Source organism: Lithobates pipiens, unplaced genomic scaffold (assembly GCF_037356315.1).
Source record: "Lithobates pipiens isolate NorthernLeopardFrog02 unplaced genomic scaffold, aLitPip1_a1.2 Scaffold_25, whole genome shotgun sequence".
Taxonomy (NCBI): domain Eukaryota; kingdom Metazoa; phylum Chordata; class Amphibia; order Anura; family Ranidae; genus Lithobates; species Lithobates pipiens.
The window spans coordinates 31083520-31098195 of record NW_027507787.1 but is presented as its reverse complement, the minus strand read 5'-3'; the positions used below and the strand labels follow the sequence as shown (position 1 = coordinate 31098195).

The 14676-nt window shown below is 44.1% G+C and overlaps 1 long non-coding RNA gene across 1 annotated transcript; it reads left to right on the top strand.

Annotated features, from left to right (window-relative positions):
* Nucleotides 1-6736: 6736 nt before the first annotated feature.
* Nucleotides 6737-14408, top strand: LOC143929865 (uncharacterized). Its single transcript, XR_013262612.1, has 4 exons — nucleotides 6737-6796; nucleotides 6982-7118; nucleotides 13073-13201; nucleotides 14165-14408. It is a non-coding gene; the product is annotated as an uncharacterized LOC143929865 (long non-coding RNA).
* The last annotated feature ends 268 nt before the right edge of the window (nucleotides 14409-14676 follow it).

Sequence of the window (14676 nt, the reverse complement as noted above, 5' to 3'; positions counted from 1 at the left end):
GATCGGCTGGTGCATTCATAACAGTCCTGCAGCAAAATTTAATTTCTAAAGGAAAAAATGTAATTTCAAAATAGCTTGCTGCTGTAATGTATTGCTGGATCACAGCAATATACATAAAAAAAATCATTGAAAAAAATGGCGTGGGTTTCCCCCCCCCAGTCCATTACCGCTCTGGTGCGGGGGCAGGCTGGAGCAGATCGGCTGGTGCGGGGGCAGGCTGGAGCAGATTGGCTTTTCTAGGGAGAAGTGCCCACAGAGGAAGTGATGTAGAGGAAATAATCTGATTTTAGGTGTGGTTAGATTGTGTTGTGATAGCAGGCATTTTTTGTGAATTCTCTGTAAGATGGATTCGTATCCTTGTATCTCTTAGACACTTGGCTTGGTCCAGCTAAACTTTGCTGACACAAAAAGCTTTGCCACTGGCAATAATGTTCAATGCCTCTGCTCCTGCCTGGCACTGTCAGTATTGCTGGCTGTTTCGTAGCTTATCCCTGCACACGCAAATGGTGTTACTACACAGCTGACCTGTACAAACAGGAAGTAGCTGGAGCTGCTCTGTCCTAGTTCTCTATTATTTCCTGGTGCATTCTGCAGACATCCCAAGTCTCCCACGAGGTGCGGGAGTCTCCTGCATTTCTGTGGTGGCTCCCGCACACCCACAAGCGCCTCACTATCTTCCGGGAATGATCAATGCAGCGGGAGGGACAGCTGTGAACACTGATCTCCCTGTATAGCTTTTCAGCTGATAGCCACTTCTCCTTCTCTCCCTCCCGCGGCTGTCAGATAAACAGCTATACAAGGAGATCGGTGTTCACAGCTGTCCCTCCCACCGCACCGATCATTCCACGCTGTTCTGTGTGCTCCTCCCTCGGTCCCCTCCATGTCCTTCTCTGCCCCTCCATTCTCCCCCGGCCTGCTCTGTGTCCTTCTCTGCCCCCCCTGTTCTCCCACGGCCCCTTCCGTGTCCTTCTCCACCCCCCTGTGTTCTCCACCACTCCTCCTGTTCTCCTCTGGCCCCCTCTGTGTCCTTCTCCACCCCACCTGTCCTCTTCTGCCCTCCCTCGTCCCCCGTAGCCAGCTCCCCACCTCTCCTCTCCCGCCGGCTGCGGGGGGGATCTCTCAGGAACTGGACACAGTGAGCGAGATCGCTCCTGTGTGCTGTGATGACTGAGCAGAGTAAACTGTGCTGCAGAGTAAACAAGGCTACAAAACGTTCGTTGAAGTGGTTTATGGGGAGCCGAATTTTGTGGAGCTGATCATATCCAGGGTCTCCACGAGGATGACAGAGTTAATTGTGGTTGAAGTGCATGAAGTGAAAGATCGGCTCGTATCGTGCCCTGGCCATGGAAGCAGAGAATACGGGCGTATGGTGAATTGGGTCAGCGGACCAATATGACCGCAACTCACTCTTTTTAGTTACTCTCATGAGGAGGGATAGGCCCAGAAAGGTCTTAAATTCGGAAACCGTAATTGGTTTCCAATCTCTGACAAGGGAGGACAACTGGGGATTTGTGGGGATGTATTGACCAGCGTACAAATTATTTTGGTCCACAATAGATCTATAGAGATCTTCAGTGAAAAACAGCGAATAAAAATCAAGTGTTCATTAACCACTTCCCGACCAGCGCACGACGATGTACGTCGACAGAATGGCACGGGCAGGCATATTGGCGTACAGGTACGTCCAATATTCTATGCCACCCTGCCATCGGGAGCGCGCCGCCAGCGGCGCGCTCCCGCGCTGGTCGGGACCCCCGTGAGTCCGGTCGCGGGACCCGCGGACTCGATCGCCGCGGGCATCCCCGCGATCGTCTCACGGAGCGTCCGAATAGAGCAAATGCTGTGTAAACAACATTTGTCTATTCTGCCTAGCAACTAGTGACGCTGATCTCTGCTCCATGTGATTGGAGCAGAGATCAGTGTACACTAAATGAAAGCCCAACCCCCCCACAGTTAGTAACACTCCCCTAGGAACACTTAACCCCTACACTGCCACCCACTGGTTAACCCTTTCACTGCCAGTGTCATTTACACAGGAATCACTGCATTTATATAGCAGTGATTACTGTATAAATGACAATGGTCCCAAAAATGTGTCAAAAATGTCCGATGTGTCTGCCATAATGTCGCAGTCACAATAAAAATCGCAGATCGCCGCCATTACTAGTAAAAAAAAAAATAATAAAAAATTATTAATAAAAATGCTATAAAACTATCCCTATTTTGTAAACGCTATAACTTTTGCGCAAACCAATCAATAATCGCTTATTGCGATTTTTTTTTACCAAAAATATGTAGAAGAATACGTATCGGCCTAAACTGAGGGAAAAAAATGTTTTTTATATATTTTTGAGGGATATTTATTATAAAAAAAAGTAAAAAATAATGTGTTTTTTTCAAAATTGTCGCTCTATTTTTGTTTATAGCGCAAAAAATAAAAACCGCAGGGGTGATCAAATACCACCAAAAGAAAGCTCTATTTGTGGGAAAAAAAAGGACGTCAATTTTGTTTGGAAGCCACGTCGCACGACCGCGCAATTGTCAGTTAAAGCGACGCAGTGCCGAATCGCAAAAAGTGGTCTGGTCTTTGACCAGCAAATTGGTCCGGTCTGAAAGTGGTTAAACTGCAGTACAGCTGAGGCTACAGATAAGGACTGGGTTCTCACTCCCTTTCTCAGTTTCAAAAGTGAGATATCAGGGCTCTGTTTAGACCCCTGATATCTCACCAAAGAAACCAAAAAAGCATAAAACATTCAAAAAAATATTTAAAAAAAAACTGTAAAAAAATGTGATCTAAAATTTCTAATTTGCCACAGGTATGCCATAAGTCACTATCTCCCTAGTAGGGGCCCCAATGCATTACTATGTCCATGATGCTATTATGATGGCATTCTAAAATGGCAGTAAACCTGCGTAGGAAAAGAAATGTGGAGGGTATGATGGCGGGTAGTATGTACATGAGAGGAGTGCGGAGTATATAAGGAGAGAGAGACCCTAGCGAGTTGAGGCTCCTGTGCACAGTACTGGGAAATGACTCAGGTAAGTATCAAGGGGTAGCACACAAAATGTTTTTTATTTTTATGCATAAAATGCATGAAAGTAAAAAACCTACAGCTTTTAGGCTGCCAATACATTATACAATTTTCAATTTTCTTGTACAACTTTCCATTAGATTCACTATATATATATATATATATATATATATATATATATATATATATATATATATATATATATATAAAAATCTCAACACTTTCCATTTGTATGCAGTTGGGCAGGCCCTTGCACTACATAGTTAAAGGTAAATCTAAAGAAAATTGAATAAGAAAATTGTATAGTGTATGGCCAGCTTTATAATAACCATTTTAACTTTTTTTGGGGGGGGGGGGGTGGAGGTTATTTAATTTACAATGCTATTTTTAATGGCAGCATGGAGAGGAGTATCTGCTGTGAGGCAAACAAGGCATTTGCCCCAAAGGGGACCGCACTAAAACCAAATGGCGGCTACAGTGAGGTCATCCAGGTGCGGCGCACACCCAGTGCACTCTGATCACTGTGTCCTTCAGAACAGCTGATCAAAAATTGGGGTTAAAAGCCAATCACAGCAGCTCTTTACTACGTGATCAGCTGAGTTCAGTCATTGCTGATCATGATGTAAACTTGCCGGTTATCGACATTCCTTTGCTCATGCTGTCACAGCTTGAAAAGAGGAGAGAGCCAGTAAATGTCTAGTGTAAAAGGAGACATCTACACTGATAATCAGGACACTGATTGTCCGTGTCCTGATGATCAGTGCATCCCCAACAGTGCTCATCAGTGCTGTGTATTAGTGCCAACCAGTGCCCATCAGTGCCGTTGTGCTTTTAAGCGCAAAGAAATTATTTGCTTATAGGGAGAAGCTTAACATTTCCCTGACAGTTCCCAAAGACAACCTCTGCATATGCCGCTGAGCACATGCACTCAACGTCTTTGGTCGACCATGGCGTGGCCTGTTCTGAGGGGAACCTGTCCTGTTAAACCGCTGTATTATCTTGGCCACCGTGCTTCAGCTCATTTTCAGGGTCTTGGCAATCTTCTTATAGCCTAGGCCATCTCTATGTAGAGCAGAGGTGCCCAACCTTTTGAAGAGCGAGGGCCACTTAAGCATCTTGGTAACCAGTTGGGGGCCACAATCAGCAGAGCAGATGGATGACAGGTCCATGCAAAGCGGACACAGACACAGCCCACTCTACTCTATGGGTCCGTCGTTCCGATCCGACCTGACGGAAGGGGATTGATCCCTTTTTTTTTGCGAATCAGATTGGAGGTAGGCAGGTGTAAAAGGACACAAATCTGTTTAAATCTGCCGTTTCATAGAGGTGAATGGAGGGTCCGATTGAGTGAAAGGAGCCTTTCACACTAATGCAGTGCAGTGCACCTGTGTCTTTCCTGTGGGTTAGCTACACTTTGCCATAGACTACTATTATATCCTGCAGGTGTGGTGCACTTTCTGAAAGCTCACCAAACCTGCAGGTAATAACAGAAGTCTATGCCTCAGTGCAGGTAACCTGAAGGTGCACCTGTGGGTCAGTTTGAAAGCAGCCCAGTAACCACTGTGCAGATATGCCCATATATACCCTGCAATTATAGTAATAAACTGACCTTTAATAACAGTCTTCCATTCAGGTATCGCTTGCTGTTGCTGTCCCCAGCAGAGCGCATTTGGTATCACTGCGCCTGTGGTAAGAGATGGCGCTACACAGGAAGCATCAGCTTATACAGCTCTGCTCCACAGCTGCTTACTTTGCCGGCTTCATTAACAACACAGATGCTCTGGGATGGCGGGTCTGCAACCCATGATCTGGGTTTGCCAATCTGCCATCCCACAGAAGGAGGTCGCGGGCCACATCAGAGGTCTCCACGGGCCACATGTGGTGCCCCGGGCCACTGGTTGAGCTCCCCTGATGTAGAGCAACAATTCTTTTTTTTCAGATCCTCAGAAAGTTCTTTGGCATGAGGTGCCATGTTGAACTTCCAGTGACCAGTATGAGAGATTGAGAGCGATGACACCAAATTTAACACACCTGCTTCCCATTCACACCTGAGACCTTGTAACACTAACAAGTCACATGACACCAGGGAGGGAAAATGGCTAATTGGGCCCAATTTGGACATTTTCACTTAGGGGTGTACTCACTTTTGTTGCCAGCGGTTTAGACATTAATGGCTATGTGTTGAGTTATTTTGAGGGGACAGCAAATTGACACTGTTATACAAGCTGTACACTCACTATTGTAGCAAAGTGTCATTTCTTTAGTGTTGTCACGTGAAAAGATATAAAATATTTCCAAAAATGTGAGTGAGGGGTGTACTCACTTTTGTGCGATACTGTGTGTATATATATATATATATATATATATATATATATATATATATATATAGTTTTGGGGGTTTCAAGTAACTTACTAGCAAAAAATAAATAAAATGTAAACAAAAGTGCCAGAAAAATGCCTGCTCATCAAATAGTTAAAAATCCTTATTATAAGCCACAGAAAGAAATTCTCATTTAAAAAAAAAATACAAATTAATTAAAGTGTATTTTTTCTAAGTTTGAAAAACTGCTACGCAAATACCACGTGACATAAAACATGGTATAAAACATATATATATATATATATATATATATATATATATATATATATATATATATATAATCAGCATACACCGGTAACTCCTCCATACAGAGGCCATGGGCTTCTCCACTAGTCCCATCCAGACCTGTTATGGTGGAACAGTTATGCGTACTTTCGTTGGAAAGATTCATTTTCTATGGAATACTTGGAGAGGGGGCCTTTGGGAAGGTGGTGTTGGGAGTTGAAAGGTATACAAGGCTAAGCATCCCCCTTCCCCTGATGATGGTCTTCAGGTCTGGCAATTAGTCCTATAGGCATTGAGTGCTGAATTGGAGAAGGTGGAAGGGAGTTTCACCTTGTGTCCCACAACAGGTTTTCTGAGGGTTCCGGCTGTAGTCGGGGAAGCAGTATAGGTAAGAGCAGAACTCTACATGGCTGGAGGCTGGTTGTACATAGTAGAGGATTTCTTTACAGAAATCATTTACTGAGAGGCTGCCATTGCTTACCTACTTTGGAAATTCCTAGTAGCCTGGCTGCCTCTGGCCTCAAAACTTTGCCAGCTAGGAGGACAGGAGAGGACAGGAGAAATCAGGTCTCCTCCTCATAATCTACATAGCACTTCCATGCTGGTGACCAAAGTATTGAAGTCATTGGATCACCCTAACATCCAGACAAAATTAGTATTGTGATCAGGATAGTCCAGCCAATGCTGCCTATGTATTTTCTCTGTTTGATTTTCCCAAACTCTTAAAGGAACATTCCACATTGCACTGTCTGCTGGTGTGTGTGTCTTCCTATAGTCTTCCACAAAGTTAAATCTTATTTGTCTCTAATGTAACCTTTATCTCTATTTTCACACATCTGTTCTTTGCTATGGAATACCTGAGTGGAGGGGATCTTCATAAACTGCTAGTGGCTTACAAAGCACTTGACAAGAAAATCGTAAGGTAAGTCCAATGACAGGGCCATTATGGAGTCGGGGGTGGCTGGCCAATGAGAACAGACAGTGACGCAGCCAGGCTTCTCCAACTGAGTCCATCCACACCCCTATGTAATATAGGGGGAAGCCACTTAGCTTTAGATTATCTTGGTCTGTGACGATTTTGAATGTTAATTCATATTTTTCTCACTGTGGAGATTATTTGTGCACTGCAATACCTGCGTGCTACTCATATCATCCATAGGTATGCATTAGCTGACTAACAATCACCCCTTGGCTTCTGGTATTTTATGAAGAATCAGGAAGATTTTCCACTAGAGTTCCCAGTTGTGTTGCCTCCCATAAAGTCTCATTCCATCTGCTGCAGAAGTCCCCCTGCTCATGTCATATTCTGCTTAATGTAACTGTTCACTCTTTTTCTTCACATAGATCTCAATCCGGAAAACATTCTAATGGATGCCGCCGGTCACGTTCGAATAGCTGATTTTGGCTTATCTGAGATGGGAGTCTCCAAATAAAATAAGATCAGAGAACGTGCAGGTACACCATTATACATGGCCCCAAAGGTAAGATTGGTGATTTTCTGATATTAGACTTAGCTGTAATGCTTATTATGGGATATAGAGAAGAGCTAAAGGGGCTCCTCTTTCATTAAATGGAGAATTCCTCCACTGGGGTCCCCGATTGCTTTCAGTGGGTCTCCAAGATGACTTATATCCAACCAAAGGTGAGAAGCTCTGAGTTGCAGCGGTGTTGGAGCTTCTTTGTGGAGGACATTGAGGCCGGTTGTAGATGAATGGATCTGTCCCACCCAATTCACACATAAATGGTATAAAAGCTCACAGAGATGCTCACCTGCTGTACTTCTCTTTACCATGATGAGAGCTTGTGAACATTGAGCTATTGGGTTCAGTGAACCTTTATCTGACCCTTCTAATTTAAGTGTACCTCTAGGCAAGGGTTGGACCCTCTCTTAGGTTTTTTTTTGGTGTCTGAGTCCTCATTATGGGGAGTCCCACTTTTTATTTGTACTGGTGACCAAGTGATAGTGAGAAAATGAAGGGACATGCAAAATGTTAGAGCTGTCCCCAGAACAGGAATAGATGGAAAGTCTTCCAATGGTAGGTACAAGACTCTAATGCTGCGTACACACGAGCAGAATGTCCGACAGAAAAAGTCAGATGGAAGGTTTTCATTGTATATTCCAATCGTGTGTATGCCTCCTCAAACTTTTTTTTTTTTAATTCTGACGGACCTAGGCCGCGTACACACGCGCGGACTGTTCGCCCAACTTTGTCCGTCCAACAGTTTCAGCAAACAGTCCGCTCAAAATTAGCATGGACGGACATGCCCACACACGACGAACGAACAGTTTGCTGAAACCGTGCGCGATGACGTGAACAGCACGTACGACGGGACGAAAAATATGACGTCCTATACACTGCATTATAGCTTTCGGCGTGAAAATCCTTTCTGAGCATTCGCGCAACTTTGTTTGACGAACAAGCCTACACACGAGCGGGCTGTTCGCTGAAACAAGGTTTCAGCGGACAGTTTTTCGGAAATTCCGAAAAACCTTGTCCGTCCAACTGTCCGCTGAAACTGTCCGCTGAAAGCCCACACACGAGCGGACTGTCCGCCCAAACACTGTTCAGCGGACAAAGTTGGGCGAACAGTCCGCCCGTGTGTACGCGGCCATAGAAATAGAACATGTTCTAAATATTTCCGACGGAAACAATTCCTATCGGGAAAATGGCTCGTCTGTATGCTGTTCCGACAGACCAAAAACAATGCATGCTCTGAAGCAAGTACGAGACGGAAGCTATTGACTACTGGGTATTGAACTTCCTTTTTATAGTCATTTTGTACGTGCTGTACATCACCGCATGCTTGGCGATCGGACTTTGGTGTGATTGTGTGTACACAAGACAGTTTCAGCGGAACTCCGTTGGAAAAACCTTCAGAGTTTATTCAGACGGGAAAACTGGTCGTGTGTACAGGGCATAAGAGTAGAATGGGAGATTTCCTTTTACTTCCTCTTGCATCTCTGGAACAGGAAGTGAACGTTCAATGGTACACAGACAGCAAAAACAAACTGGAAGAGGTATTAACCCTTCTGTACTCTATCCTGCTTGAGGTGTTGTAGCCGTATTAGCGCACTTGCAACAAGAACAATTGAGTACTGTCTGTGATACTTTTTTGCTTTCCACCAACCTTCACATTTTCAGGGCAAGCTTTCAGGGGGTGTGACCCCTTCTTCGCCTTCTACTTTGCCCCAAGCAGTACTCTTGGACCTTGAAGAAGGGCCCAAACCCCAAAAGATTGTCCTGAAAATTTGGATGTCAGCACAAATTAAAAAACAAGTATCTTGATTGTAAATGTACACTATATATGTGTAAAGTGCTGCATAAAATTGATGGCGCTATATGAGAACTGTAATAAATAAATGGACAGTACTCAATTGTTTTTGTACTCAACTAAAGTTGTGACTAAACGTAAACTTTAAGCCCCTCCTACAAAATTTACAAGCTCTGCCCTAGTTTGATGTAAATTTTAGGACTCTTGGGAGGCTTCATACATCATATATCAGCATGGAGTCATCTCTGTCTTCTGACTGGCCTACAAACTCGCTCATCCTTCTTTCTCTCTTTTATGTTTCTACAGGTCCTTTCAGGTTAACTGTACTACACCATGGCAGACTATTTCTCCCTGGGATTGATATTATACGAGATGGCCAGGGGCACGCATCCATATGGGAATTACACTTGGAATGTGGAAGAACTTTGGACAGCACTCTGTACCTACAACCCTCCTTTTATATAACCCTTTCCAGGTTATATACACCTTGTTAAGTTTTTAGGAAACATGATTGGACATTCATGTGGGTCATAGCAGTACTTTCAGTATGATGACTGCTTAGTGCAGGGGTGCTCAACCCGTGTCCCTCAGAGCCCTCTGATGTGGCCTGTGACCTCAAACCAGGAAGCGAATGCCAACCCGATGATCACAATGTGGGCCAGCAGCACAGAAGGTAGGCAGCCGCAGAGGGAGCAGGAGCCACAAAAGCCAATGCTTCCTCTGCAGCGCCACCTCTTGTCCCAGGCAGGGCTGCTGTTAGACGTCATGGGGCCTATGACTACCCATACAGCCTAGAGCCCCACCTCTGAAAATATCAAATGATATCTTTGCTAAAGTGCCATGGCTGCAATGCCATGCTTCTCAGCCGTGGCAGAAATTATACCCTTATCAATAAATACCTATTCAGTTGAGTATAGGGTTACCACCTTTTCTTCTTTTCAAATATTTTATTGAATATAATGCAATAAAAAGAGTCATACAATAGATTTATAGTTAAGTAGAATGTATAAAAGTGTGAAATGAGGCTTCTCAGTATATTAACAGGAGGTGAATACTATAATTATAGTCATGTAATTTGGGATATATTAGTTTAACACTACCACCTTTTCTTCAAGTCAAACCCGAACACTTTAGCAGCGCACAGCAATTTTGTTTTATAGTATAAACTATACATGTATTTTGCTATTAAATAACATTTCTAATCATATGAAGTTAATAACAAGAGTCACCCTTTACATCAGAGTCCAGAGTCCCGAGTTCCCCTTTTACATCTGAACTCACAGAGTTCCCTTTCACTGTAAGGGGGACTCTGCAGACTCTGATGTAAGGGAGAACACTGAGAACTCTGATGTACGAAGAGGACTCTAATTGAAGGGAGAACACTGTGGCCTCTGGTGTAAAGAGAAACTCTAAAGTAAGCGGTGGTCTGAGAACCCTAATTTACCTCAGTGTACTTACACAGAGGTAGGAGAGAGAAGGGGGAGACTTCAGTTATAGAGATGGATGGTGAGCTCACTCACCCCTTGGCAGTCAGCACCTCTCATTCAGATGTATCTGAGGCTGCTGGACTTCAAATTTCCAGCCCGCACTTTGCTTTTCTAAGGAGTGTGGGCAGACACAGAGTGGTAGGGCCGAGAGGAAGAGGTGCTTAGACAACTGCAGCCAGCAACCCTGCTGGGAAGCCATAGCCCAGTCTGAATAATTCAGGCAGTCTGAAACCCGGCGCATGATTTCAAACTCGAACTGTCCGGATGAATCCTGGACAGGTGGCAACCCTAATTGACTAGCGCTGCTCTTAAAGTGCTCCGCAATCCTGTACAAGCAATCTGGACTGGGATCACCCCACAAGGCCACCTTATTTGTGACATGCCTTTTACTTCCCCCCTTTTGTGAGTTGCCATTTTATTATGTTTTTAATAAATCACGTGCCTTTTATAACTTACTGCACTCAGAAGAGCGCTGCTGAGTCCCCATACTTCATATCCACAGAGCCACTTCCTCTGTGATGTCTGGCTGCATACTCCGAGTGCCTGACCCACCTGAATCCTGTACTTTTAACAGGGTCTCAGCTACCCTCACTTACTGGATAGTTCTACCAGGGGTCACAGTTACCCTTATTAACCAGTTCAATAAGGGGGCACTTTCACCCAATACCTGCCCAGGCCAATTTATATTCAGCTTTCAGTGAGGTAACATTTTGAATGACATTTGTGCGGTCATGCAACACTGTACCCAAATAAAAATTTGTTTTTTTTTCCCCACAAATTGAGCAAATTGAGCATTCATTTGATGGTATTTGATCACCTCTGCGTTTTTTTTATTTTCTCTATAAACAAAAAAAGGCTGACAATTTTGAAAAAAAAAACACAATATTTTTTCCTTTTTGCTATAATAAATATCCAAATTTAAAAAACTATATATATTTTTTTTATAAGTATAGGCCGAGATGTATTCTTCTACATATTTGTGGTAAAAAAATCACAATAAGCGTATATAGATTGGTTTGTGCAAAAGTTATAGTGCCTACAAAATAGGTTATTGATTTATGGCATTTTTAAATTATTATTTTATTTTTTTATGATCTGCGATTTTTATTGTGACTGCGACATTGCAGCGGACAGATCGGACACTTCTGACACTTTTTTGAAACCACTGACATTTATACAGTGATCAGTGCTATAAATAGCCACTGATTACTGTATAAATGTCACTGGCAGTGAAGGGGTTAACACTAGGGGATGATCAAGGGGTTAAATGTGTTACCTGACTGTGTTCTAACTGTGGGGGGATGGGACTGACTAGGGGAGGAGACCGATCTGTGTTCCTATATACTAGGAACACATCATCTGTGTCCTCTCCCCTGACAGGACAGAGTTCCTGCTCTGTCACGAGCAATCGCTCCTCGGTGACGCGGCGGTGCGCTCGCACCCCCTATGCCTGCATACTAGCTCATTATGAAATACTTACCTTAGAATGAAGCTCCCACTGGGCTGCCCGGTCACCGCTGAGGGAGCTGAGATGTTCCCTCTGTGTTTTTTCCAGGTTTGCGGCTTTGGCGCTGTGAGTAGCATGCACACGGGAGTCCTCCGTTCCCGCAAGTTCCGGCACGATACGCCGGACCTTCACTGCGCATGTACTGCTGACGTCAGCGCCTGCATGCAAGGTGAATATCTCCTGAACCATATTCATTTTACCTCCAGGTAAGCCTTATTTTAGGCCTTATTTTAGGCCTTATCATAAGCTTACCTGTAGGTAAAAATGACCAAGCGGACAATACAACCATTTTAATGTGTTTATTATATTAAGCATTCTGAATCATCATCCATGACCCATCTAGATACACATATTGACATTTATATTGTCCTATATTCTCCACTTGCTGCTCTCCAAGCACCACTGTATACCTTTCCAATATAAAACATTTGAACAATTTATAAATGTTTCTAAAATGATTTTTTTAGAATTTTTTTACATTATTTTTAGAACTCTAAACGGACCCCTGATGTCTCACATTTGAGACAGAGAAAGGGACTGAGGACAGAGATTCATCAGTCCCTTTCTCTGCAGCCTCAGCTACATTAGATCCACAAGTGTCAGTGATAAGGCAGTACAGCCGACCCTCCAGCTCAGCAGGTGCCTGGGCCCCCATTTTGAACTGATGGGGCCCGAGCTCAATACAGGAGGGATGGCTGTACTGCCTTATCAGTGGCCCTCGTCCCAGGCAGAGTGATACTCCTACTTCCAGCATCCTGGAGAGAGATGCCAACAGAAGCTGGAAGAGGAAAAGGGAGGTCAGTGTATTAAACAACACATACAATGGACATATTAGCACCTATAAAAGGGATAACAACTATTAGGCTGCTATCACACTGACCCGCAGGTGCAGAGCAGTGAATGGCAGTGAAAGATCTTTTTTTTTATATATTCTTCATAACAATATCTGTTTTATTTTTAGCTAAATACTCTGTTTTTCTTTAAAAACTCCTGATCCAATATTACACAATAAGGTGCCATGTTATGACCCGATCCAAGCATGACATAGTAGGGGGGATTAAAAGCAAAATCACAGAAGTTGAAATATGTCACTGTCAGGGGGTTGTATTGTTCACATATCGCTATTGCTCTCTCGTGGTTTCTTATCATATTTCTTTCTCCTTTACAGCTCTTACAGTTTGACGCGGAAACACGTGCAATCTTAGTACGTAACATCAGATGGCTCCCATTCTTCAGCCCGATCAACTGGAAAGAGATAGAGGAAGGAAAATCACCATCACAGCTTACACCAGATATGGTAAGTATATGAATAATGGAGGAGTCCATGTACATTGGGGGAGGGGGGTCAGCCCCAGGTTCTTCTTTACTCCACATAAATATAAAACGTATGTTATGTACAGAATCCTCACATTTTTCTGTGACTTTGCGGTCACTGCACAATCACATGGTCTGGGGACAATCACATGGTCTGAGTACTTGTCTGAATGAATTCTGTTTATTCTTGGTGATAATTATTGTGTGTGTCAGGCACACAGCTTAGACCTGCTTTAATTTACATGGTGATCCCACCACTAACCCACTTCCTGTCCTAGGGTGACAACACACACTCTCTGCCTCTGTGGAGAAGAAGTGTTGTCACCCTAGTCTGCCATCCTGATTAGAACTAAAAACACCTACACCTCTTCTTCTCTCCATTGCATAGAGGGGTGTTCCTTTGTAGTTTCCAGACAATAGATGAGAAAGCTGACAAACATTTTTGAGAGCTCAGCTCAGTGCACAGAAACTTAAGCCGGCCTTAGATGGATTGAATCTTGGTCAGTTCAGCAGGGACCAGCCGAGATTCGATCCATCTGTGGGCAGGCTGGTGGTACTCAAGTTGATCCATCGATCAGGTACAACTAGCCTGTCTGATATTTTGCATGCGATCACTGCCAACAGCTATAGCTGCCAGCAGCGATCATTGTGTTCTGTCGGCAGGGAAGGCTCTGTATTTCTGACAGATTTAACAGGTATTGTTCTGTACCTGCATTTAGCCTGAAAGAAACAAAGAGAGCGAATGCACCCCCCACAGGAATATGTGACATTTTGGTCCTTGGGTGTGATAATGCAGTGTAAGGCTTCTTCTGACCACTAGAGGGAGGTGTGGTTGAAGGAGCCTTCTTGGGGTAATTGGCTGCCATTGGGCGTTGGGTTCACCAAGCTTTATTACCATTTCCCATATCAATCAGAATCACTGATGAATGTCTTTTTCCCTTTTCAGCTTCCCATGGAACCAGAACATAGAAGAATGGAAATAGCAGAGCGTTTGATCTGCAACGACAAAGAGATGTGGATGGCGACGTGGGAGCAGAAGAACTTTGAAGGCTTTTCCTACATCAGCGAAAGTCTGAAGCCGTAGCCAATGGCTTCATTTCCAGCACCATCAGAGAGCCATTAAAGCATATCCACCAGCTTATACAGTAAAACAGACAGAAGGGGATATCCGGGGGAACCTGCCACCTCTGCTCAGGTTCTAAGGAACTACATCTCCCAGCATGCACTGTGTAAGTAATGGGACTTCAGCTCCCAACCTAGAATAAGATGCTACGGGACTACATATTCCAGCATGCCTTTTTCTATAGACGTAATACAAGTCCCAGCAATCTCTACATACTCCAGCCTTCTTCCCCCCTCCTCAGGGGTGATTGCAACCCACACTCTTTCAAGGGTGGTGGAGCTCCTCCCCCTCAGGATAAGGGTGTCCCGGTCTGAGCTGTGGGGGGAGGGGAGAGG